We start from the raw sequence: 24,584 nt of genomic DNA, 5'->3' as shown, positions 1-24,584 counted from the left end.
ATATTCATGACCCTGTGAAGTCCTATAATAAAGAACCCCATTTAATTTTGTTTAACTCAACATTTCCCAAATATTTGCAACCTATGAAACAGATTTTTTACCAACCAACAAGCTAGTATCTCATAAATACCTGCTTGATAAACAGAGTTTTATCTAACATAAAAATGGATTTCAGGGCAAGATTTCTCACATTGATGAAGAAAGGAGATAAGCAAATCCTCTCTATGGAAAACAAGTATAAAGCAAAATTATCAAAAATATCCATTTCAGTGCTCTAGAAATCAATCAGATACAAATTGAGAAGTGTCAATTCTTTAAAAATTCTACACATCAGGTAAAAATGGATTCTGTGTCATTTGTCCCAGAGGCTACTCCTCCATGCCCCACTGCCCTATAAGTTTGATTGGTGGTATAATCTATCAAGGTGGAGCAAGTAATGAAAACCTCTTTTAATTTGGAGACAAATGTGAAAAATCAGTGGCATCTGCTGGCCTGAGGTTGCGGTCCTGATTGGGGTAAGCAATGGATCAAGGATTAGCCAGTAATATAAAAGAGAGATCAGGAAAAAGATAGTCATAGATAGTGGCTCTCCATCCATCACTGGCCAACCAGAGGCTGCATGTACACAGAGGAAACATAACAGGTCCTGTTGGAAAGTAAAAGTTAAGCAGATGTGAAAACTGCCTAAAATGTGAAAGTTCTTTCCAAACCACACATATATCTAATAGCAGAGAATGCAAGTCCTACCAGCTCTGTGTGTTTGAGCACAACCTCTGATGAATCCTGGACTAACCACTAAGCTATGCAGGTACAGGATGACCGCTAAAAAGCCAGAGACATCAGTAAGCACACAATGTGAGGGAGACAGCCACAGGTTTAGTCCAGGCAAGTTTAAAAAAAACAAACAAGCAAAGGGGAAAACAGCAACAACTATCACTGGGGCTAGAAATCAGAAACCAGATTTGCTACAGAATTTTATCTAAAATGTCCAGCTTTCCTGGAGGCATCACAATTTTGGACTTCAAGTTATATTATAAAGCTGTAGTGATCAAAACAGTTTGGTACTAGCACAAAAATAGGCACACAGATCAATGGAACAGAATAGAAAACCTAGAAATGAACCTACAACTACATGGTCAATTAATCTTCAACAAAACAGGAAAGAATATGCAATGGGGAGAAAGACAGTCTCCTCAACAAATGGTGTTGGGAAAACTGGACAGCAACATGCAAAATAATGAAGTTGGACCACTTTCTTACACCATACACAAAAAATAAATTCAAGGGACGCCTGAGTGGCTCAGTCGTTAAGCATCTGCCTTCGGCTCAGGTCATGGTCCCAGGGTCCTGGGATCGAGCCCCACATTGGGCTCTCTGCTCAGCGGGAAGCCTGCTTCTCCCTCTCCCAATCCCCCTGCTTGTGTTCCCTCTCTCTCTGTGTCTCTCTGTCAAATAAATAAATAAATAAATAGATAAATAGATAAATAAAATCTTTTAAAAAAATAAATTCAAAATGGATTAAAGACCTAAATGTGAGACATGAAACCATTAAAATCCTAGAGAGAACACAGGCAGTAATCTCTTTGATATCTGCCATAGCAACTTCTTACTAGATATCTCTCCTGAGGCAAGGGAAACAAAAGCAAAAAATAAACTATTGGGACTTCATCAAAATAAAAACTTCTGCACAATGAAGGAAATAATCAATAAAACTAAAAGGCAACCTTTGAAATAGAAGATATTTGCAAATGACATATGTGATAAAGGGTTAATATCCAAAATATATAAAGAACTTATAAAACTCAACACACAAAAAATGAATAATCCCATTAAAAAATGGGCTGAAGACATGAATAGACATTTTTACAAAGAAGACATACAGATGTCCAACAGACACATGAAAAGATGCTCAACATCACTAATCATCAGGGAAATAGAAATCAAAACTACAATGAGATATCACCACACACCTGTCGGAATGGCTAAAATCAACAACACAAGAAACAACAGGTCTCTTTTCCAGCTGGAACCGTGGAGGGTGGAGAAGAGAGGGAAAAGAACGTTCCTGCTGTGCCAGAAACCCTTAAGAAAGAAGTTTGCCCAAAAGAAATGCAAGGAGGAAGCTTATCTATGAAAAAGCTAAGCATTACCACAAGGAATATAGGTAGATATACAGAACTGAGATTTGAATGGTGAGGATGGCAAAAAAAAGCTGGCAACTTCTACATACCTGCAGAAACCAAATTGGCATTTGTTATCAGGATCAGAGGTATCAGTGGTGTGAGCCCAAAGGTTTGAAAGATGTTGCAGCTTCTTCACCCTCACCAGATCTTCAATGGCACCTTTGTTAAGCTCAGCAAGGCTTCAGTTAACGTGCTAAGGATTGTGGAACCATATATAGCATGGGGGTACCCAAACCTGAAGTCAGTGAATGAATTGATCTGCAAGTGTGGTTATGGCAAAATCAACACGAAGTGAATTGCCCTGACAGATAACACATTGATTGGTAAATATGGCATCATCTGCATGGAGGATCTGATTCATGATATCTATTGTGTTGGAAAATGTTTCAAAGAAGCAAACAACTTTTTATGGCCCTTCAAATTATCTTCTCCATGAGGGGAAATGAAGAAAAAAACCACCCATTTTGTAGAAGGTGGAGATGCTGGTGACAGGGAAGACCAGATCAATAGGCTTATTAGAAGGATGAGCTAAGGTATCTACCATGATTATTTTTGTACTCTGGTCAGTTAATAAATAACTACTTTCAAATGGGAAAAAAAGAAAAAGAAACAACAGGTATTGGTGCGGATGTGAAGAAAGGGGAACTCTCCTGCACTGTTGGTGGGAATGCAAACTGGTGCAGCCACTCTGAAAACAGTATGGAGGTTCTTCAAAAAGTTAAAAATAGAACTACCCTATGACCGAGCAATTGCACCATTAGGTATTTAGCGAAAGAAAACAAAAATACTACTACGAAGGGATACATGCACCTCTGTGTTTATAGCAGCACAACTACAATAGCCCAAATATGGAAACAGCCTAAGTGTCCATCAACTGATGAATTGATCAAGAAGATGTGGTATTTATATACAATGGGATATTACTCAGCCATAAAAAAGAGTGAAATCTTGCCATTTGCAGTGACATGGATGGAACTAGTGAGTATAATGCTAAGCAAAATAAGTCAGAAAAAGACAAATGCATATGATTTCATTCATATGGGTAATTTAAGAAACAAAACAAATGAGCATAGGGGGAGAAAGGGGAGAGAGAGAGACAAACCAAGAAACTGACTCTAAACTATAGAGAACAAACTGATGGTTACCAGAGGGGAGTGGGGGGTGGGGGGATGGGTGACATAGGTGATGGCAATTAAGGAGTGCACTTGTTGTGATGAGCAGCAGGTGATGTATGGAAGTGGTGAATCAGTAAATTGTATACCTGAAGCTAATACTACACTGTATATTAACTAACTAGAATTTAAATACAAACTTTAAAAAATAATAAAAAAAATAGAATGTCCAGCTTTCAACAACAAAATTATGAGAAGCAGGAAAATATGATGTATACTCAGGGAAAAAAGCAGTTGATAGAAACTGTCTCTGAGTGGGCTCACATGTTGGATTTAGCAGACAAAGATTTCAAAGCAGTTATTATAAATACATTCAAAGAACTCAAGGATATCATGTTTAAATAATTAAAAGAATATATGAGAGCAATGACTTAACAAATAGATAACTCAATAAAGAGATGTAATCTATTTTTAAAAAGAGAACCAAATGTAAATTCTGAAGTTGAAAAGTATAATAGTTGAAAATTTACTTGAGTTCAACAACAAATTTGAGATGGCAGAAGAGTAATCAATGAACTTGAAGGTAGATTAAAAGAAATTATTCAATCTTTAAAACTGAGAGAAAAAAGAATGAAGAAAAAGAAACAGCCTCAGCGACCTGTGAGATACCATCAAGTATATCAACATAAAGGTAATGGGAGTCCCAGAAGAAGAGAGAGAAAAGGGGGTAGGGTAGTTAGAATAAATACTTAAAGAAATAATGGCTGAAGATTTCTCCCATTTGATAAAAAATACAAAGAGAAAAACATTCAAAACAACAAATGAAAAACAATTCTCATTTAAAAGGGAAAACCAGGGCACCTGGGTGGCTCAGTCATTAAGCATCTGCCTGTGGCTCAGGTCATGATCCCAGGGTCCTGGGATCGAGTCCCACGTCGGGGGAAGCCTGCTTCTCCTTCTCCCCCTGCTTGTGTTCCTGCTCTTGCTATCTCTCTGTCAAATAAATAAATAAAATCTTTAGAAAAAAAATAAAATAAAAGGGAAAACCAATTCAATGAATAGCTGACTTCTCATCAGAAACAATGGCAGCCAGAAGACAGTGGTATAATATTTTCAGAACTGAAAAATCAAGAATTATATATTTAGCAAAACTGGTCTTTAAAAATCAAAATGAAGGTCTTCATTTCCTTATGAAGACTCCTGTGTTATGTAAAACTTATATTAAATAGATCTGTATTCTTTTTACTGTTTAAAAAAAAGAAAGTGAAATAAAGACATTTCAAGATAATCAAAGAATTTGTTGTTAGTAGACTTGCCTTAGAAGAAATATTAAAGAAATTTCTTCAGGGGTGCCTGGCTGGCTCAGTTAGTAGAGCATATGACTCTTAATCTTGGGGTTGTGAGTCCAAGCCCCACACTGGGTATAAAGTTTACTTAAAAAAAGAGTGGGGGTAGAAATTTCTTCAAACTAATAGGAGATGACACCAGACATTAATTCAAACTATACAAAGAAATGAAGAACACAGGAAATGGTAATTATAAGAGTAAATATAAAACACTATAATATTTCTCTCTTTTTTTGGTAAGAACTCCTTTAAAAAACAAAAGATTGTATAAAGTAAATCATAACACTGTATTGATGGGTTTAGAACATGTACAGATGTAGTATGTATGATAATAATAACATGAAGGAGCAATAGTGGAACTACATTGGAGCAAAATTTCTATATTTTACTGGATTAGTATTATTCCAGTTATTATTAATCTGAAGCAGATTGTGATACATTAAGATGCATACTATAGTTCCTAGAGTAACCACTTAAAAAATAACTCAAAAAAATATAGTAAAAAATTAACATAGGAATTAAAATAAGATAAAAAATATTTATTAAACATAAAAGACAATAAAAGAGGAACAGAAGAACAAAAAAAGAAAAAGATGTGATATATAGAGAACAAATAGCAAAATGCCAGACGTGAATCCAACATATTCTTAATTATATTATAAATCTGAATGAGCTATTTCCTTCATTTTGTTAATGTGATATATTGCACTGATTGAGTTTTGTGTGTTGAATCATCCTTACATTCCAGAAATAAATCCCACTTGGTCATGGTGTATAATCCTTTTAATGTGCTATTGTATTCTGTTTGATAGTATTTTGTCAAAGTTTTTGCATCAGTATTCATAAGGGATGTTAGCCTGCAGTTTTCTTGTAGTGTCTGTCTGACTTTAGTATAAGGATAATGCTAGCTTCATAGAATTTAGATGTGTTCCCTCCTCTTCAGTTTTTTGGAAGAGTTTGAAGAGGATTGGTGTTCATTCTTCTTTAAATGTTTGGTAGATTCACCAGTGTAGCCATATGGTCCTCGGCTTTTCTTTGTTGGGAGGTTTTGGATTACTGATTCAGTCTCCCTAATAATTATGGATCTATTCAGATTTTCTATTTCTTCATGATTCAATTTTGGTAGATTGTGTATTATTAGGAATATATCCATTTTTTCTGCATTACCCAATTCGTTGGCATACAGTTGTTCATAGTATTCTATTACACAGCAATCCCCTCCTTATCTCTGGCGGATACTCTCCAAAACCCATAGTGGATGCCTCAAACCACAGAGAGTACCAAACTCTATATATAATATGTTTTTTCCTATACATGCATATCTATGGCAAGCTTAATTTATACACTGGGGGCACACTAAGAAATTAACTGCAGGGGCGCTAGCTAGGTGGCCCAGATGGTTAAGCGTCTGCGTTTGACTCAGGTCACGATCCCAGGGTCCTGGGATCAAGCCCCACATCGGGCCCCTGGCTCAGCAGGGAACCTGCTTCTTCCTCTCCCTCTGCTTCTCCCCCTCCTTGTGCTCTCTCTCTCTCTCTCTCTCTCTCTCTCTCTGTATCTCTGTGTCTCAAATGAATAAATAAAATCTTAAAAAAATAAATAAATAAAAAGAAATTAACTGCAAAAACTAATAATAAAATAGGACAATTAAAACAATATACTGTAATAAAAATTTTGTGAATGTGGTCTCTCTCCCTCTGTCTCTCAAAATATTGTACTGTACTCACCCTCTTCTTGTGATGATGTGAGATGATAAAATGCCTACATGATGGGATGAAGAGTGGTGAATAACGTAGATACTGTGATGTAGCATTAGGCTACCACTGACTTTCTGATGATATGTCAGAAGGATCATCTGTTTCTGGACAACAGTTAACCACAGGTACCTGAAACTGCAGAAAGGGAAACCACAGATGGGGGGGCGGGGACTGCTATAATTCCTTTTATTTCTGTGGTATCAGTTGTAATGTCCCTTTTTTCATTTCTGATTTTAGTTATTTAGGTCTTCTCTCTTTTTTTCTTAATCCAGTTAAAGATTTGTCAATTTTGTTTGTTAATCTTTTTAAAGAATAAATTTTAGTTTTGTTGATATCTCTATTCTTTTTCTTTTTTTTAAAAGATTTGTTTTTTTTTTAAGTAATCCCTACACCCAACATGGGGCTCAAACTCACAATCCCGAGATTAAGAGTTGCATGCTCTAACAACTGAGCCAGCCAGGTGTTCCTCCTCTATTGTTTTTCTATTCCTCATTGCATCTTTCGCTGCTCAAATCTTTATTATTTCCTTTCTTCTGTTAGCTTTGGGTTTAGTTTTCTTTTTCTAGGCCCTTAATATTTACAGTTAGATTATTGATTTGAAATCCTTTTCCTTCTTTAATGTATGTGGTTACAGTTATAAATTTCCCTCTTAGAACAATTTTGCTGCATCTGAGAAGTTTTGATATGTTGTGTTTTTATTTTTATTTATCTCGAGATATTTTCTAACCACCTTTGTGACTTCTTCTGTGACCTATCGGTTAAGAGTATGTTGTTTAATTTCCTGCCTATTTCTGGTTTTCCTTCTGTTACTGATTTCTAGTTTCATTCTATTATGATCAGAAAAGATACTTTGCATGTGCGTGTAATTTCAGCCTTTTTAAATGTATTAAGATTTGTGTTGTGGCCTAATATATACTCGTCCTAGAGACTTTCATCTGCATTTGAGAAGAATGTATATTCTGCTGTTGTTGGGTAGAGTATCCTGTATATGTCTGTTAGTTCTAATTGGTGTATAGTGTTGTTCAAGACCTCTATTTCATTATTCATCCTCTTTCTGATTTCTATCCATTATGGAAAATGGATATTGAAGTCTCCAACTATTATTGTGGCTCTGTATTTCTCCCTTCAATTTTGTGATCTAAGTGAATGGATTCCATGTTAATGGATTAGAAAGAATCAATATTGTTAAAATTGCAATTCTCCCTAAACTGATATATAGATTCTATGCAAAACTACTACAGCCTTTGGTGCAAACAGCAAGCTGATCTTAAATTTTATATAGAATATCCAAAACAATTTTCAAAAAAGAACAACAAAGCTGGATGACTTACAATAGCCAATTTCAAAACTTACTATAAACCTACAGTAATCAAGACAGTGTGATATTGGTGTAAAAACAGGCAATATATATTATGGAACATATGTATTAATGGAACAGGATTGAGAGTCAGAAATAAATTCTTACATTTATGGTTAATTGATTTTTTTAAAGATTTATTTATTTGAGAGAGAGAGAGCATGGGTGTGGAGGGCAGAGGGAGAGAAAAACTTAAGCAGACTCCGCATTGAGCTCATAGCCTGGCATGGGAGTCGATCTCACCACCCTGAGATCGTGACCTGAACCGAAACCAAGAGTCAGACACTTAACCAACTGTGCCACCCAAACGCCCCTATGGCCAATTTCAGTGAAGTAGCTAAGACAGTGCAATGGAGAAAGGACAGTCTTCAACAAATGATGCTGGGACAATTTGATCTCCATATGCAAAAAGAAAAAAATTAAATTAGACCTTTACCTCACACCATACCCAAAAATTAACTCAAAATGGATCTTAGATCTAAATGTAAATGTAAAACTATAAAAGTTATAGAAGAAAACATAGGATAAATTCTTCATGACCTTGGGCTAGGCAGAGTTCTTTTTTTTTCTTTAAATTTTTTTCTTGTTATGTTAATCACCATACATTACATCATTAGTTTTTGAAGTAGTGTTCCATGATTCATTGTTTGTGCATAACACCCAGAGCTCTACGCAGAACGTGCCCTCTTTAATACCCATCACCAGGCTAACCCATCCCCCCACACTCCTCTCCTCTAGAACCTTCAGTTTGTTTTTCAGAGTCCATCATCTCTCATGGTTCGTCTCCCCCTCCGATTTACCCCCCTTCATTCTTCCCCTCCTGCTATCTTCTTCTTTTTTTTCTTAACATATATTGCATTATTTGTTTCAGAGGTACAGATCTGTGATTCAACAGTCTTGCACAATTCACAGCACTCACCATAGCACATACCGTCCCCAATGTCTATCACCCAGCCACCCCATCCCTCCCACCCCCCACCACTCCAGCAACCCTCAGTTTGTTTCCTGAGATTAAGAATTCCTCATATCAGTGAGGTCATATGATACATGTCTTTCTCTGATTGACTTATTTCACTCAGCATAACAGCCTCCAGTTCCATCCATGTCGTTGCAAATGGCAAGATCTCATTCCTTTTGATGGCTGCATAATATTCCATTGTGTGTATATACCACATCTTCTTTATCCATTCATCTGTCGATGGACATCTTGGCTCTTTCCACAGTTTGGCTATTGTGGACATTGCTGCTATAAACATTGGGGTGCACATACCCCTTTGGAGCCCTACATTTGTATCTTTGGGGTAAATACCCAGTAGTGCAATTGCTGGATCGTATGGTAGCTCTATTTTCAACTGTTTGAGGAACCACCATACTGTTTTCCAGAGTGGTTGCATCAGCTTGCATTCCCACCAACAGTATAGGAGGGTTCCCCTTTCTCTGCATCCCTGCCAACATCTGTCGTTTCCTGACTTGTTAATTTTAGCCATTCTGACTGGTGTGAGGTGGTTATCTCATTGAGGTTTTGATTTGGATTTCCCTGATGCCGAGCGATGTTGAGCACTTTTTCATGTGTAGGCAGAGTTCTTAAATATGACATCAAAAGTGCAATCCACAGAACAAAATTGATAAATTGGACTTCATCAAAGTGACAACTTTTGGCTTCAAAAGAAACTCTTAATAAGTTCAAAAGCTAAGACACAGACTACAAGAAAATATTTACAGGGCGCCTGGGGGGCTCAGTTGGTTAAGCAACTGCCTTCTGCTCAGGTCATGATCCTGGAGTCCCTGGATGGAGTCCCATATCAGGCTCCTTGCTCGGCAGGGAGTCTGCTTCTCCCTCTGACCCTCCCCCTTCTCATGTGCTCTCGCTCTCTCAAATAAATAAATAAAATCTTTTAAAAAAAAGAAAATATTTACAAATTATATATCTGGTAAAGGAGTTCCATCCAAAATACACAAAGAACTCTTATAACTTAGTTATGAGAAGAGTAACAATCCAATTAAAAAATGAGGAAATGCACATTTCACCAAAGAGGATATATGAATGGCTAAAAAAGCACTTGTAAAGATAGTCAACATTGTTAGTCACTAGGGAATTCAAATTAAAACCACAGTGAGAAAGCATTACACACCCACTAGGGCTATAATTAAAAGGACAGACAATACCAAGTGTTGAAGAGCATGTGGGGGAATCTTTATATATTGCTGGTGGGAGTGTAAAGTGGAAAAGCCACATTGCAAAACAGCTTGGTAGTTTTTTAAAAAGGTAAACAAATTTGCCATATGACCTAGAAATTCTACTACTAGGTATTTACCCAAGAGAAATGAAAATTTATGTTCACACAAAGACCTGTACATAAATGTTCACAGCAATTTGGTTATTCATAATAACCAAAAGCTGGAAACAACCCAGATGTCCATCAACTCATAAGTGGTAAACAAAGTCGTATGTCCATGTAATGGACTATTTTTCAGCTACAAAAAGGAATGAAGCACTGATACATGCTACAACATGTATGCACCTTGAAAACAGTATGCCAAGTGAAAGAAGATAGTTTAAAAAAACGACATATTGTATGATTCCATATATATGATATGACCAGGAAAGGTAAATCTTTGGAGACAGAAATCAGATCAATAGTTGCCTGAAATTGGAGGTGAAACTGAGGATAGACAGCAAATACTTATGAAGGAAGCTTATGCGGTTTTGGACGTGTCTAAATCTAGATAGTAACAGTGGTTGTTGCACAGCACTATAAATTTACTAAAAACCATCGGCTGTATGCTTACAGTGGGTGAATTTTATGGTATGTGAACTATATTTCAGTAAAACTGTAAAATTGTTAAATGAATTTCAGAAACGCTTGTCCGTTACTGATGGACAGTTTGCTACAGGATCTTTCTGGGACTTAGTGACCAGAGATGCATGCAGAAATGGAAAGAGAAACGAATCTGTTTAGAAAAATTAATACCTTAATGAGGACCTATAGGGAGTGACCAAAAAAAAAAAAAGCTCAAGAGAGAACGCTTGGGAATGACCAGAAATTGTTCAGGAAACTCTCCAGGCTGAGAGGCAAGGCCTGGAAAAGGAGACATACTGCGTAGAGTTCTGGGGACTGCAATGGTGGGGATTTAGGCAACTTTAAAGAACACAGTTCCACCCTCATACTCAAGGGGGCACCAGAGGAGCAAATCTCAGTGTGACTGCAGACCTTTCCAATCCCTGAAGGCAGGGCCCTCTCCTGAGTTCATTGAAAACCTGACCCAGGTTCTTCAGAGACCAGGACTCTCAATTTTCTTTTATTTTCTTACGAAGAGGGAGGGAGAGGGAATTTGCCTGAAGGTGGCTTCCTTTTAAGTCTGAAAATGTGGCAGGAAGAGCCAAGAGAGGCCCTGTGACTCTCTCCAGGGGAGAGGCAGTGATTACAGCCAAAAGAAACTGCCCTAAGAGGAGCTTTTTCAGAATGACACATGCTATTTTCTTCCTCTCCCTCCGTGACTCAGATTCATATTTCACACAGACCTTTCCCTGTGTTTTCTTTCCTCTGCCTTGACCACTAGCCAGCTGACTGTGTCCACAGTGTTTTCCCACTCCTGCTCCCCAGTCGGAATCAGTCTGGTAAAAACATTTTTTTTTAGCTAGAAGAGATCTGGTGTTTACCAGGTAAATTCCTCTACAAGTACCTTTGCAATGAAAACCTCTATTTAAGAGAGTCCTCCACAGCCCAGCTTATATCTCACCTAATTCAGGTCATAGTCAATGAAACAAAATTCTAATCCATACCATACATTTGGACAGTCCAGTGGCACTTGTAAAAAGATTTGACCTGTAATACTTTCTTTTCCCCAAAGAACTTAAGAAATAAGTCAAGGCAAAAACAGAGTGCCTTCGGTAGTTGAAGAATATTTTCCCACGGGCACTTGTTTTAAAACTCCAGTTCCCAGGAAACCTCTGTAAGGACTTTTCCCAATAGTCTACCCGATCCTGGACAAGGAAGAGAGATAGGCTCTAGATTTGATAAGCAGGGATCTTCTCAGAAGGAAACCATGGGAACTTTCTCAGTATTCAAGCAGGCTCTGGTCCAGAGCATTGTAGAAAATGATCAAGGGATCAGAAATGAATCTAGTTAAAGGAAACAAAAGTAGCATACCAAAGAAGTGAGAGTATGTTGAGGCCTGAGGCCATATAATGTACTAATGAGAGTCAAGTCTTTAAAAAATACTGTACCTAGATCATATGACAGAATTATTTACATCAGTTGTTCTTACACAGTGCTAAGAGCAAGATTCTTAAAGGGCATCATTACTGGGGGAAGCCATTTTCTCCCTCTCCCAGCTACATAAAATAGAAACTTCCACTTCTTCAAAATTATGAAGAGCATTTGCCTTCCTGCTTATCCTCCCCCAGTTCTCCCCAAGGAAGGACTGACTTACCTGACTGTGGCACTGGGGAAGGAACTGAGCATGCTCAGCTCTTTCTGCACCTTGTCCTGGAAACAGGCTGCCCACCAGACAAGTGCATCCCCACCCTGAGTCCCAAACACACAGAAGTCTAGGATAGAGTAATAAGAAGTGTGGTTGTAAGCCCTGATGTGTGGCTCCTCCACTTTGGCCTCACTCCCATCAAAGCCAACACTTTTCTCTCAATATGTCTAATTTGTGTGTTTATTTCTCAAAAGCTTCTGAACACAAAGGGGGTAAGAGCTGCAGTTTATTGTCTTCTTTAAAGCCTCCAAATCAAGACTTTGAGTAACCCTGCCCCTGAAAAGTTTGAAAACCAGTGAATAACCCAAAGAAATGACTCTAGCAGGAGACTAAATTTACTATATGCCCTTGAGCAAGGGGTGAGCTCCTCAGTCAGGAAGGGAGGCCACCTCTCCCAGAAGAGAGTGCAGCTTGAGGGGCTTGCACGTGGGGCAGTGAGGGATGAACGGACAGCTTTCCAAGAGCCTGGAGTGGGGACACCAGCATCACTGCCAAATTCTCTCATGGCTAAAGTGTGAAGTGGTGGCAAGAGCCCCAAATTAGGACCTAGAAAACTTGTATTGAAATCCCAGCTCTTGGGTGCCTGGGTGGCTCAGTTGGTTAAGCAACTGCCTTCGGCTCGGGTCATGATCTTGGAGGCCCGGGATCGAGTCCCGCATCGGGCTCCCAGCTCAGCAGGGAGTCTGCTTCTCCCTCTGACCTCACCCCCTCTCGTGTACTCTGTCTCATTCTCTCTCTCAAATAAATAAATAAAATATTAAAAAAAAAAAAGAAATCCCAGCTCTTATCAGATGTTCAGCCTTCACCAATTTTGAGCCTCAGTTACCTTATTTGTAAATGAGCATAAATATCATTCCCACCTACCCTGAGGGTTACTGTGAGAATCATTACATCATATATATGAATGTTATATGTACACTGGAAAGTACGATGGAAATACAAGATCATATGAAAAAATGGTGAGGATAAGTTATTTAAAGATATTTTGGGGTGGAAGAGCTGGATATTTTCCATTTACTCCTCCAGATCCACTCTCCAATCTGATCCATGTTCTGAAAGCTGAACTTTCTGAACATCAATGGGCTCCCTGGCCTGTTGGCTGCCTGTTGAGTTTAACTGAAGTGGAACTACAGAGGGAATTGGAGAGAGGGTGGTTCAGCTGCCTGGATCAGATTCCCCAGTATCCTCCCAGCTGGGTCTCTTCAGGTTGGCTGCACCTCTCTATGAAGGGCACAGCTTAAGCCTTCTCCACAGTTTTTCCCCAGACCAGCAGCATTGCCATCACCAGAGAATGTGTGAAAAATAGTTACTCTAGTCCTACCCCAAACCTACTGAAGCAGAAGCTCCAGGCTAAGGCCCAGCAATCTATGTTTTAACAAGCCCTCCAGAAGATTCTGATGCACACAAAATTTGAGAACCACTGCTGTAACTAACTGCTGTACTCCCTTTCCTTTGCTTGCAGCTACTCACCCTGGGATACTATCCAATCCCTTGTTGCTTCCCCCCAAACCCTGTTTACCTTTGTAAATAGTCCTTTCATTATCCTCTCCTCAAGTTAGTCATTTTGAGCGTGCCATTGTTTCCGTTCGGTAAACTAAGAAATGATGTAACATCCTGTGAGACATATGACTAAAATCTGAGGGTTTTGTGTGGGCTTGGTCTGTAACGTTGGTTTCTACCAAGGGCTTTAGTCTGAAGAGGGAAAATGCTAAAATAAGTTGCTACTTGCAAAAGGAAGCTGCAGGTATTTCTTTCGTTTGGCTAAGGCCAAAGCTCTAGTGAGCTAAATTCATACTATTTATTTTTCATTTCACACAAAAGTTGATTGGGCCAAGATACACCTTTTGAGCCGCTGTGGAAAATAAACAAGGTCAAACGGTCAGTCTGTCCAAAGTGTGTAATGCCTAAGACAAAGAGAGACTTTTTCTAGGTTGTTTGTTTCTGCAGGTCTCTTGTCACAGGAACTCTCCTTGTTTCCAGGGTGTAAACCTGAGGCAGAAGTATTCAACAGAGGTCAGCAGGGAGCCTCGAGTAAATCCCACTCCAACAAGTCATTTCCTTCGGGAAGAAGCCTGCAGTCAGGGTAAGAAAGAGGCTTTGGGAAGACTCAGCCCAAAGTGCTAACTAACCCGGGTTTTTCTTGCCTTTGTAGATGTACACTGCTTTTGCCTACAACTGAAGAGACTGGTTTTCAAAGTGGCGTCTCTTACTTATGCATTATGATTTATTAATTTAACCACCAGTAAGAACTGGACCCTGAAAAATGGTGAGGCAGGCTAAGCTTGTCTTCACATTTTTTCTTTAATCCACTTTTTGTAAAAACAATTCTCTATCTACCCTCCACCCCCGAGGTCCATGGTATCCTCAAGCTATAAGCTGTCCTATTTATAGCCTACCACTTAAACAACCTTCCCGAATTTTCTCCTCCTTGAACTTTTCCAGAGCACACTCAAAATTAAGAGGAACAGGGTCCTATCCCTCAGGGCCTAATGCTGATGTGATCATCTAATTAGCCCTGGTAGACAGTGGCTTACTGCTAGTAATCCTCCTGCCCAAGGCAGCCCACAAGAGAGGACCCATCTCAGGACAGCAGGCCTTGCTGCCTGAGAGCTATATGATCTTGAGAATATTACAAAGAAAGATACAAAGAATCATAGATTCTTGGGGCTGAAAGGGACTGGTACCTGAATACATATTCTAACACATTACCAAGCTATTATCTACCTTCCCTTTAATTTTCTACTGAAAATAATTTCTACCACTTATTGAGCACCTCCTATGGGCCAAGGCCTCTTCTAGGTATGTTGTATACATTATCACTAATCCTGAAAGTAACCCATCAAGGTAGTTAGCACTAACCCCAGTTTGCAGTTGTGGAACTGAGACTCGATAGAGAGACATAGTTCTGAGAAAGTGGCAAAGCCAGGGTTCATATCCAATTCCAGTTGGCCTGGAAGTCGGTGCTCATTCCACTTGACTGTGTGATCTCCTGAGAGATCCCATTCTAACCCTGCAATTGAGGCATCCTTTATAATGACCTGAATTCTGTCTTCCTCTACCTCCCGCCCATCACCTCCAAGTTCTACCCCTCTGGGTACAACAAGCAAAATTGGCTTCCTCTTCCACAAGCCACTTTTTCAGATATTTGAAGACTCCAAACTACTCTAACCATCCTGAAAATATTCAACCTTTCCTCCTATGAAGGAAGTCCCTTTACTATCCTTCCAATTTCTCTTCTGTTTGTCTATGTCCCATAAGTCAACAACAGCCACAGGTTGAGTTTTAATATACATACAGAAAACTGCACAAATTATAAGTATACAGTGCAATTAATTTTTACAAAGTAAGCGTTCCTTCCTGGATTGAGAAACAGAAGCATTACCAGATCCCTGGAAGCCCATGCTGTCCTGTCTCTGCCTCCCCCAGAGGTGACCACAACCCTGACTTTTAACACATGCATTATATAGAAAGCAGACAGTCTGCCTCCTTTTGTGTCTGGCTTTCTTTGCTCAACATTGTGAGAATTCCATGTCATATTGTGTGGAACTATAGTTAGTTCGTTCTCACTGCTTTCTGTGTACTTTTTTGTGTGCAGTAAATGCAACTTTTTTATTATTTTATTTTTTTATCAAACTATAGTTGGCATACAATGTTATATTAGTTTCAGGTATACAACATAGTGTGAGCAATTCCATACATTACTCAAATGCTCACCATGATAAGTGTAGTTACTATCTGTCACAATACAAAGTTAGTATAATACTATTGACTATATTCCCTATGCTGTATTTTTCATCCTAGTGATTTATTTATTTTATAACTGGAAGTTTGTACCTCTTAATCTCCTTCACCTATTTTGTTCATCCCTCTACCCACCTCTGGCAGCCACCAGTTTGGTCTCTGTATTTATGAGTCTGTTTCTATTGTTTGTTTGTTTGCTTGTTTCAATTCTACAAATAAGTGAAATTATACGGTATTTTTCTTTCTCTGTCTGACTTATTTCATTTAGCTTTATACCCTCCAGGTCTATCCATGTTGTTGCAAATGGCAAGATTTCATTGTTTTTTATGGCTGCGTAATATTTCATTGTATATGTATGCCTCATCTTTTTTTTAATTTTTTATTTATATATGTATTATTTGTTTCAGGGGTACAGGTCTGTGATTCATCAGTCTTACACAATTCACAGTGCTCACCATAGTACATACCCTCCCCAGTGTCCATCACCCAGCCGCCCCATCCCTCCCAACCCCCCTCCACTCCACAACCCTCAGTTTGTTTCCTGAGATTAAGAGTTTCTTATGGTTTGTCTCCCTCTCTGGTTTTGTCTTGTTTCATTTTCCCTCCCTTCCCCTATGATCCTCTGTCTTGTTTCTCAAATTCCTCACATCAGTGAGATCATATGATACTTGTCTTTCTCTGATTGACTTATTTCACTTAGCATAATACCCTCTAGTTCCATCCATGTCGTTGCAGATGGCAAGATTTCATCTTTTGATGGCTGCATAATATTCCATTGTGTGTGTGTGTGTGTGTGTATATATATATATATATATATATATATATATATATATATATACTACATCTTCTTTATCCATTCATGTCTCAATGGACACTTAGGTTGATTCCATATCTTAGCTATTGTAAATAATGCTGCAATAAACATAGGAGTGCATGTATCTTTTCAAATTAGTGTTTTCATTTTCTTTGGGTAAATACTCAGCAGTGGAATTACCAGCTCATATTGTATTTCTACTTGTAATTTTTTTAAGAACCTCCACACTGTTTTCCATAGTGGCTGCACCAATTTACATTCCCACCAATAGTGAATGAGTATTCTCTTTTCTCCACAAGCTTACCAACACTTGTTTTTTCTTGTCTTTTTGATGCTAGCCATTCTGACTTGTAGGAGGTGATGCTTTCTATGTAATTTTTTTAATGTGGTAAAAAATATATATAACAAAATTTACTATCTTAGCCAGTTTTAAGTGTACAGTCCAGTGGTATTAACTACATTCACAGTGTTATGCAACCATCACCACCATCTATCTCCAGAACTTTTTCATCTTTCCAAACTGAAACCCAGTTACCGTTAAACAGTAACTCACCATCTACCCCTCCCTCAGCCCTTGGAAACCACCATTCTACTTTCTGTCTCTGTGAATCTGACTAGATACCTCATATAAGTGGAATCATACACGATTTGTCCCTTTGTGACTGGCTTATTTCACTTAGCATCCTGTCCTCGAGTTTTATGTTGTAGCAAGTGTCAGAATTTCCTTCCTTTTTAAATCTAAATTTCTTTTGTATGGATATGCCACATTTTGTTTATTCCATGTGCTTCTTTTTAAGATTTGTTTATTTATTTGAGAGAGAGAGAGCCCACAGCATGGGCGGGAGGGGCAGAGGGAGAGGGAGAGAACGTCTTAAGCACACTCCACGCTGAGCACTGATGGGGGGCCTCGACCTCAGGACCCTCCGATCATGAGCCCCCACTCTGTGTGCTTTTTAAAGCACATTGTCTTATAGTGTACCCAATGTCTCTGGTGGGTCTAGCACGAGCAGGTCCTTTCCACAACTCCACCACCTCACTCCCACATTCATTTTCTCTTGCTTCCAATTCTGGCTCTCCTCTGGACACAGTGCCCCTTGTGCTATATCCATCTTTGCTTCCCCAGCACCTAGCTCTGAGTAGAAATACAGTGAACAATATCTGTTAATAAACAAATGAATGGAAGTAGAACAGCCCCATGAACTCCCTCCTTTTTACCTTTCTGAGCCTGTTTCTTCATTCTTAAAATGAAGGGTTTGAACCACGGATTTCGCAAGTCTTGCCTACTTTAACATCTCTGATTTTATGACAGACTCGCACTTAACAAAACTCTTCAGTGACCTGTTCCAAGGGTTTGGCTAAGAAAAACAGTAATAGTAACTTTTAAAGCTACACTTACATGTTTTAGTTTATGTAATTTCGGTTTATTCCCTTGGTAATCCTGTTAAGTAACGTGAGAATTTAAGGCTCCGTGAAAGAGGATTCTGGACAAGGAAACAGACTTGCAAAGTGGGCTGTTAAGGTGATCCCCACTAGGGAGAATTTTGCCAGCCTAATTTCTTTCATTCCACATCTGAACTGACAAGCTTCCTAGAGTATGTAGCAGGGAGGTAGAGTCGGGTGGGGAAGGGCACTGTAGGGAAGCTGCAATTCCCAGCCCAGTCACCAGGTGGCCCCTTAACTGCACCCAGAGGGGACAGATGAAGAAAACAACTCCAGCCCCAGAGCCAGAATGGTCCCAAAAGGTCAGTAAACCGAATTAGGCTTTTTCTTGGAGGCTTTTCAGATAAAAAATGGTTTGGAAGCCCTGAGTATTCTGAAATACACTATGACTGGCATTGGACTTAAAATGCTACTCACTGTGTTCCTGGATAAGTTAAAAATCTGACCATAATACCTTATCCTCCATCTTGTGACTTCTGGATCTTATTCTCTCTTCTCCTCCTTCTCCCTCATCCGTTAGATTTTTATGAGAGACACAAAGCCAGATTTTGATGGGCCATGGTTTAAACACACTGACTTAAAATGTCTCAGGGGACAGTAAGTTTACAGGTGGATCAGTAGCTTTCCAGCTGGAATTTTTAAAGGACACTAAGCTTAGTGTCTTATAAAAGAGAACACTCTCACACGTATTTCAAGAACATTTAGAACTTCTGTGTCAGATTAGATCAAATCCATACAAATAGTCTCTCCTTGGCAATTGCTGCTAATAAAGTGGTGTATATGTCTCCAGGTATTTTTTCCAAAGTACATAGTAGCATATGTTTTTTTCTTCTTTTTTTAAAAAGACTTTATTTATTTGATAGAGAGAGGGGAGAACACAAGCAGGGTGAGCAGCAGAGAGAGAGGAGAAGCAGACTCCCCGCTGAGCAGGGAGCCTGATGTGGGGCTTGATCCCAAGGGCCCTGGGATCATGACCTGAGCAGACGGCGGATGCTTAACCGAATGAGACACCCAGGCGCCCCTGTTTCTTCTTTATAAAAAGGAAAACTGAGGCACCTGGGTGGCTCAGTCGGTTAAGTGTCTGACTCTTGATTTCAGCTCAGGTTGGAATCTCGGGATCTCGGGGTCATGAGATCGAGCCCCACATCAGCCTCCTTGCTCAGCGGGGAGCCTGCTTTTCCCTCTGCCTGCCTCTCTCTCTCTGACAAATAAATAAAATCTTTTTTTAAAAAAGTTTATTATAAAAAGGACCATTGATTATACCATAACACCCATTAACCTTACTCCACATTCTCTTCTCTTACATTGAACATCCATGGGTTTTGGTAAAGTTGTGTTCAATTATTTCCTATTTTATGTTTTAAAAATAATTAGTGTTATTCTGTCCTCCCTCAGAATCCTTAAGTGTTTTGGCATTTCTGCTACAAAGATATTTTTGCCAATTCCTACTAATTTTTTGCTATCCTTTGAAATTGCAAATTTGTTTACTGAACCTAGGTATATTTTTTAGGGTGATTTACAACTTTTGAAACATAGTGCTCTAGGGGTGCCTGGGTGGCTCAGTCGTTAAGCGTCTGCCTTTGGCTCAGTTCATGATCCCAGGGTCCTGGGATCGAGCCCTGCATCGGGCTTCCTGCTCAGCTGGGAGCCTGCTTCTCCCTCTCCCGCTCCCCCTGCTTGTGTTCCCTCTCTCGCTGTGTCTCTCTCTGTCAAATAAATAAATAAAATCTTTAAAAAAAAAAAAGAAACATAGTGCTCTATTATATTATTGTTGTTTCCTTGGTTCCAAGCACTACTAACTTCGGGTGGGATTCGCACACTTTTACTGTTCATTCTGTTATTTTCATAGAGGTTCTGTGACCTCCTATTGTATTCATTCTTTAACATTAGTAATGTCCTGGTGGGTTAAAAGCAGTCAAAAAATCAGAGACTTAATAAATAAATAATTAGCTGTCTTAGAGACCACAGAGAACAACTTCAACCTATACATTAGCACTGTGTAAGGATGAAATGAAATAGCCAGTGTGAAAGCCCTTTGAAAAATACAAATGTATGCCATGCAAATATAATATTTGGCCTGACTTCAAGTGGAAACCAAGAGCTGCTGAAATAATGGCTTCTTAGGATTTAGCAAATGCCTAGGGTCATATATCTGAGGAAAGAGCTGGGAGACACATAACCAGCATCATTTCTTAAACTAGCTGAATATTCTACATTGTTTACCCACAAATGTTCTGGCTACTATTGTGACTTAACACATTTTAGTAATAGGGTAATGGGAGAATGCATTTTTTTTTTTTTTTACGGTAGTCTTGAGATTCCAACAACTATCAAGGGACATAAATCAGCACGAAGTCTTCAAAGTGGCTGGTCTAGCAAGACAGAGCCAGTGTAATGTGGCTTTTCTATTAGCTTGGCTATAAAGTTGGCTATTAACTTAGCACTTAATTGGATCCTCCTACAGTGGAATCATAAGAGCATTCAGTCCTGCAGGCTAGAGAACGTGTTGTACCTGTTGAATAGTGTTTAAGGTCCTTTAAAAGTCTGGTTATAATTGCGTAATGACTAAACACGGCTTTATTATATCGGACTTTTAGAGGTGATAGGCATGTTGTCTACCTTCACAGAATTGTGTGCAAAGGGCTGTATCTGAATCCTAGCTCCACCGTTTATAAACTCTATGTCTTTGGTCATATGTTTTAGCCTTCATGAGCTTCAGTTTTTTCATTTGCATAATACAGGTAACAGTACCTATCCTTCTTACTTCATGGAATTGTAAGAATTAAGTTAAACCATGCACAGAAAAGAGTTTTAGGGACTTAAGCACTCTATACCCATTAGTTATGATTACTAAGTGTAACCATCATATTTTACCAAAATGAGGAAGCTGAGGCTCAGAGAAGCTAACTGATTTGATAAGGATCGATCTATGGTGGCAGAGTTAGATCTAGAACACAGATCTCCAGGCCTCTTTTCTTTGCAGTGTATCAATCAGTGCTGTTTTGTGACATTTTATATAAACTAAGGTCTCCATCCATGACTCATTTACATACAATTTATTAGCCAGCTATAATAGGTCATTAAAATTTAACTTCAAGTTTGTTAGAAGCTAGATTTAATTACTGTGTATGTGTAGATGCATTACTGAACTTCCAGCTAAAACTATAGCTAGGCTAGACCCTGAAGGGAAAAGTTTTTTGTTTTTATTTTGCATGTCAGTGCTTGGCTAAAACTTCTGTTTTTGTAAGAGAGTCACATGAGATAATCTAAACTCTAAATCTAATTATGAGGAAGAATCTACAAAACAAACTCAAACCTTGTATGAAAGCCAAAACTTTCATTATACTTTCATAATCTTTGTAAAATAGCTTTTTTTCTCTACCTTCATCCTAAAATATATTTCAAACTGGTATATTAACATAAAGATGACCAATTGTGGCCTCAAAGACATCTTATTCTTTTCTTTAATTCTTTTTTTAAAGATTTATTTTTTTATTTGAGAGAGAGCATGAGCAGGTTGGGGAGGAGCAGAGGGAAAGGGAGAAGCAGACTCCCCGCGCAGCAGGGAGCCTGATGCGGGCTTGATCCCAATACCCTGGAATCATGACCTGAGCCAAAGGCAGACGACGCTTAACTGACTGAGCCACTCAGGTGCCCCCGAAGATATCTTATCCTAATATTATTTTTGTCTCAATAGATTCACTTATCAATAATGTGTCTGTGAAAATAGCATTATATCTAAAGGCACTTCTTTGTTTTAAATAAGGCTATTCTGAGTTTTCCCTTATCCTTAAAATTTACAATGGATTTGGACTAAATAATGTCTAAAATTTGCTTATGACTCTAAGCTCTAAGACCTAGAATTCAGAATTGTAAGAACAAACTAGATCAGTATTTATTCTTCCAGCTATACTTGCATGGAGAATTGGGGCCAGTTTCCCTTCCACAGAAAAAAATACATTCAGGCATGTTGAACCTTGGGGCCTTGTTAAGGAATGTCTCTCAATTCTTTGTGAGTTTTTAGTAGCTTAATTTTACAGTGTTCTATGATAGAGAATGTCTAGAATTTATGTCTTAAGATTTGGGCCCATGTCCTGGCTGATTTTGAGCAAGATATTAAGCCTTCTCTGAATCTCAGTCTTCTAATCTTTAAATATGGTTATTTCAACAGGATGCCCAGAACTTATAAGATTTTTAAAAGATTAGGGGGAGGGTTGGCAGGCAACTAGAGAATCTCAGAAAGCTATTGTTTCAGAGCTAGAGAGCTTTTCAGTCTCGAAAGTGGTAAAACTTGACTACTCATTGTTGTCACCTTTGTTCTGGTGAAATGACCGAACTGCACCCTCTACAAAGAGTAAAATTTGTAGCCTCCTTGGTTCATGGAGAACACTCTGAGGAAACCTAAACCCTGATGTTCTCAGAGGAGAACTTAGCTAGGTATTCTTATTGGTAAAACAATTGTTAGCCTCTAAGCCTGTGCTTATCTCTGCCTGCTTTGTCACTTTTGAGGTAGAGGCAATGTCTCCTTTCTTTCCATACAAATCTAAAAGGATGAGGGCAGCCCTGTGCCTTGTGCCTGGGGAAATGTGTACTCTTGCCAGAGAAGGTGCTATCCACAAACCTGAAGCTGAGGCCCTCTAGATGTTCACATCTAGAAAGTGAGGACAATGAAACTGACCTTAGAATGTGGCTGTGGGAATTAAATGAGCTAATGCGTGTAAGCCTTCTGGCACATAAGGTACTTGTTAAATGATAGCTATTATGAATGTTTTCCTGAGCCCTACTATGGCCTCTTCCTCTGGTAGACAGAGGTGGGAGGTGGTGAGGGGAGGTGGCAGGAAGCAGAGCAGTGCTCAGTGGGCAGCCCTAAACAGGTGCCGGCCCATATGGTCAAACCCTACTCCTGGAACATGCATCTGCAAACCTTGGGCAGGGCTCTGGGCAGCAGCTGCACAGGATTAACAGCAGTGAGAACCAAAAGCAGACTGCATACCTCGCATCCTCCCAGAGCTGGCCCAGAGACACATGAGACTCGCATGTAGTTCAGCCAAAATGTAGGCAGGGGTCAAACGTTTGGCCCCTAGTTTACATAGGCTTGCATTCACCAAATGAAATTTCAAATAAAAGAGACACAGCAACATAAAACAAAGGGACACTGCTGCCAGGGAACATGCCCAGGACGATGTGACCTTGATGCTCTCTGATTGTTTTCACTTCCAGTAAATATTCTGCCCTTTAAGAAAATGACAACTAGAGCAGGAGTGTGAAGACACCGCTGAGTGTCATTTTGCAAGGTTTAACAAATCTGAGTCTTGGGGATTTGGGGTAATGGAGCACATGGAAGTTTCTTCTGATTAGTCGTATAAAGAGATAGTAAGCAAAGCGACCCGCAGAGTAAAAAAGGGCAGCAGGTGTGAAGTAGCTGTCTAGGGGATCAGGTGATACGATGGAATAGCCAGGGAACATGGGGCTGCAGGATGTCCATGATTTCGAATTTTAACTGAGTCCAGTCAGCATGCTTGTGCATTTCTCCCCAACGTTTTGAGGTGTGAAGTCACTAGGACTTATTGTAATTAGTTAGGGTTTTGTCAGGTAAAAATATGAAAGGAAAGAGGGGCAAAGAAATTGGGGGTATATGCAAGGTTCATGAATGGAAGCTGGGGAAGAAGGGAAGTAAGGACACAGTGAAGGTGAAGAGTGATGAGAGACATCAGGGTCAATGGATTCTAGGCCCCAGTGGGGTTGAGGACATTCTTTAAGCAAATTTTGGCACTACAAATCTTTTTTCCCCCCAGGTGTTTAAGAGCAGAACATTTCCTTGCCATCTTCTCACATTACCCTCTTTATTCCCACTTTTTTTTTTTCTCTTTTCACAGTTTTCTTCTCTCCAAGTTCATGAGGGGTTGCTACTTGCTTTGCTGAGAAAGAGTGAAGATTCTTGTACTCCTGGCAAAGAAGGAGTTAAATGGTGTTATTTGGAAGTCCTTCTACATTATCCAGATGTGGCTTAGAGATAGGATTATGCTGATGTCCTTTGTTTTTCTCCTTAATTACCAAAGAACTCTCTTATCTCAGACATTCTGGTGCTTTGTTGGAATTTTCTTAATAATACAGCCTACTACAGAGCAATTTTGGGGGAGAACTGCAATCTGACCCTTAAATTGGGGCAGGATTCTAGCAAAATAGAGGCCTCCTGGCCAGAGCCTCTGCTCAGATTCCTAACAGAAACACACTTCTCATCAGAATGGCTTCAGGAGATCCGATGACAGAGGCAGTTCTATGAGTTTGTTGTGCTGGTCTTTTCATTTACCTGAAAACTATTTTAAATGATTGCTTTCCAAATGCAGTG

The 24,584-nt window shown here is 39.2% G+C and overlaps 1 protein-coding gene and 1 long non-coding RNA gene across 3 annotated transcripts in view; one reads left to right on the top strand and one right to left on the bottom strand.

Annotated features, from left to right (window-relative positions):
* The window catches only part of SPPL2A (signal peptide peptidase like 2A), a 155,757-nt gene that overhangs the window by 6,209 nt on the left and 124,964 nt on the right, over window positions 1-24,584 (top strand). The window contains exon 2 of the mRNA XM_073876986.1: window positions 14,221-14,323. The gene's annotated coding sequence lies outside the window, so the exon portion shown is untranslated. The remainder of the gene's footprint in view (window positions 1-14,220; window positions 14,324-24,584) is intronic.
* Window positions 1-24,584, bottom strand: part of LOC141369998 (uncharacterized) — a 105,264-nt gene that overhangs the window by 6,076 nt on the left and 74,604 nt on the right. The window contains exon 3 of one of the 2 annotated variants that reach the window (XR_012373623.1): window positions 2,247-2,376. The exons of the other annotated variant lie outside the window; for it this stretch is intronic. This is a non-coding gene — a long non-coding RNA (uncharacterized lncRNA). Of the gene's footprint in view, window positions 1-2,246; window positions 2,377-24,584 lie in introns of those variants that run through there. 2 annotated transcript variants of the gene reach the window in all.

The sequence above is a fragment of the Callorhinus ursinus genome, unplaced genomic scaffold (genome assembly GCF_003265705.2).
Source record: "Callorhinus ursinus isolate GAN/ISIS: 27379988/994484 unplaced genomic scaffold, GSC_fseal_2.0 scaffold25, whole genome shotgun sequence".
NCBI lineage: Eukaryota > Metazoa > Chordata > Mammalia > Carnivora > Otariidae > Callorhinus > Callorhinus ursinus.
The sequence above is the reverse complement of the archived record's forward strand: the minus strand, read 5'-3'. Positions and strand labels throughout refer to the sequence as shown.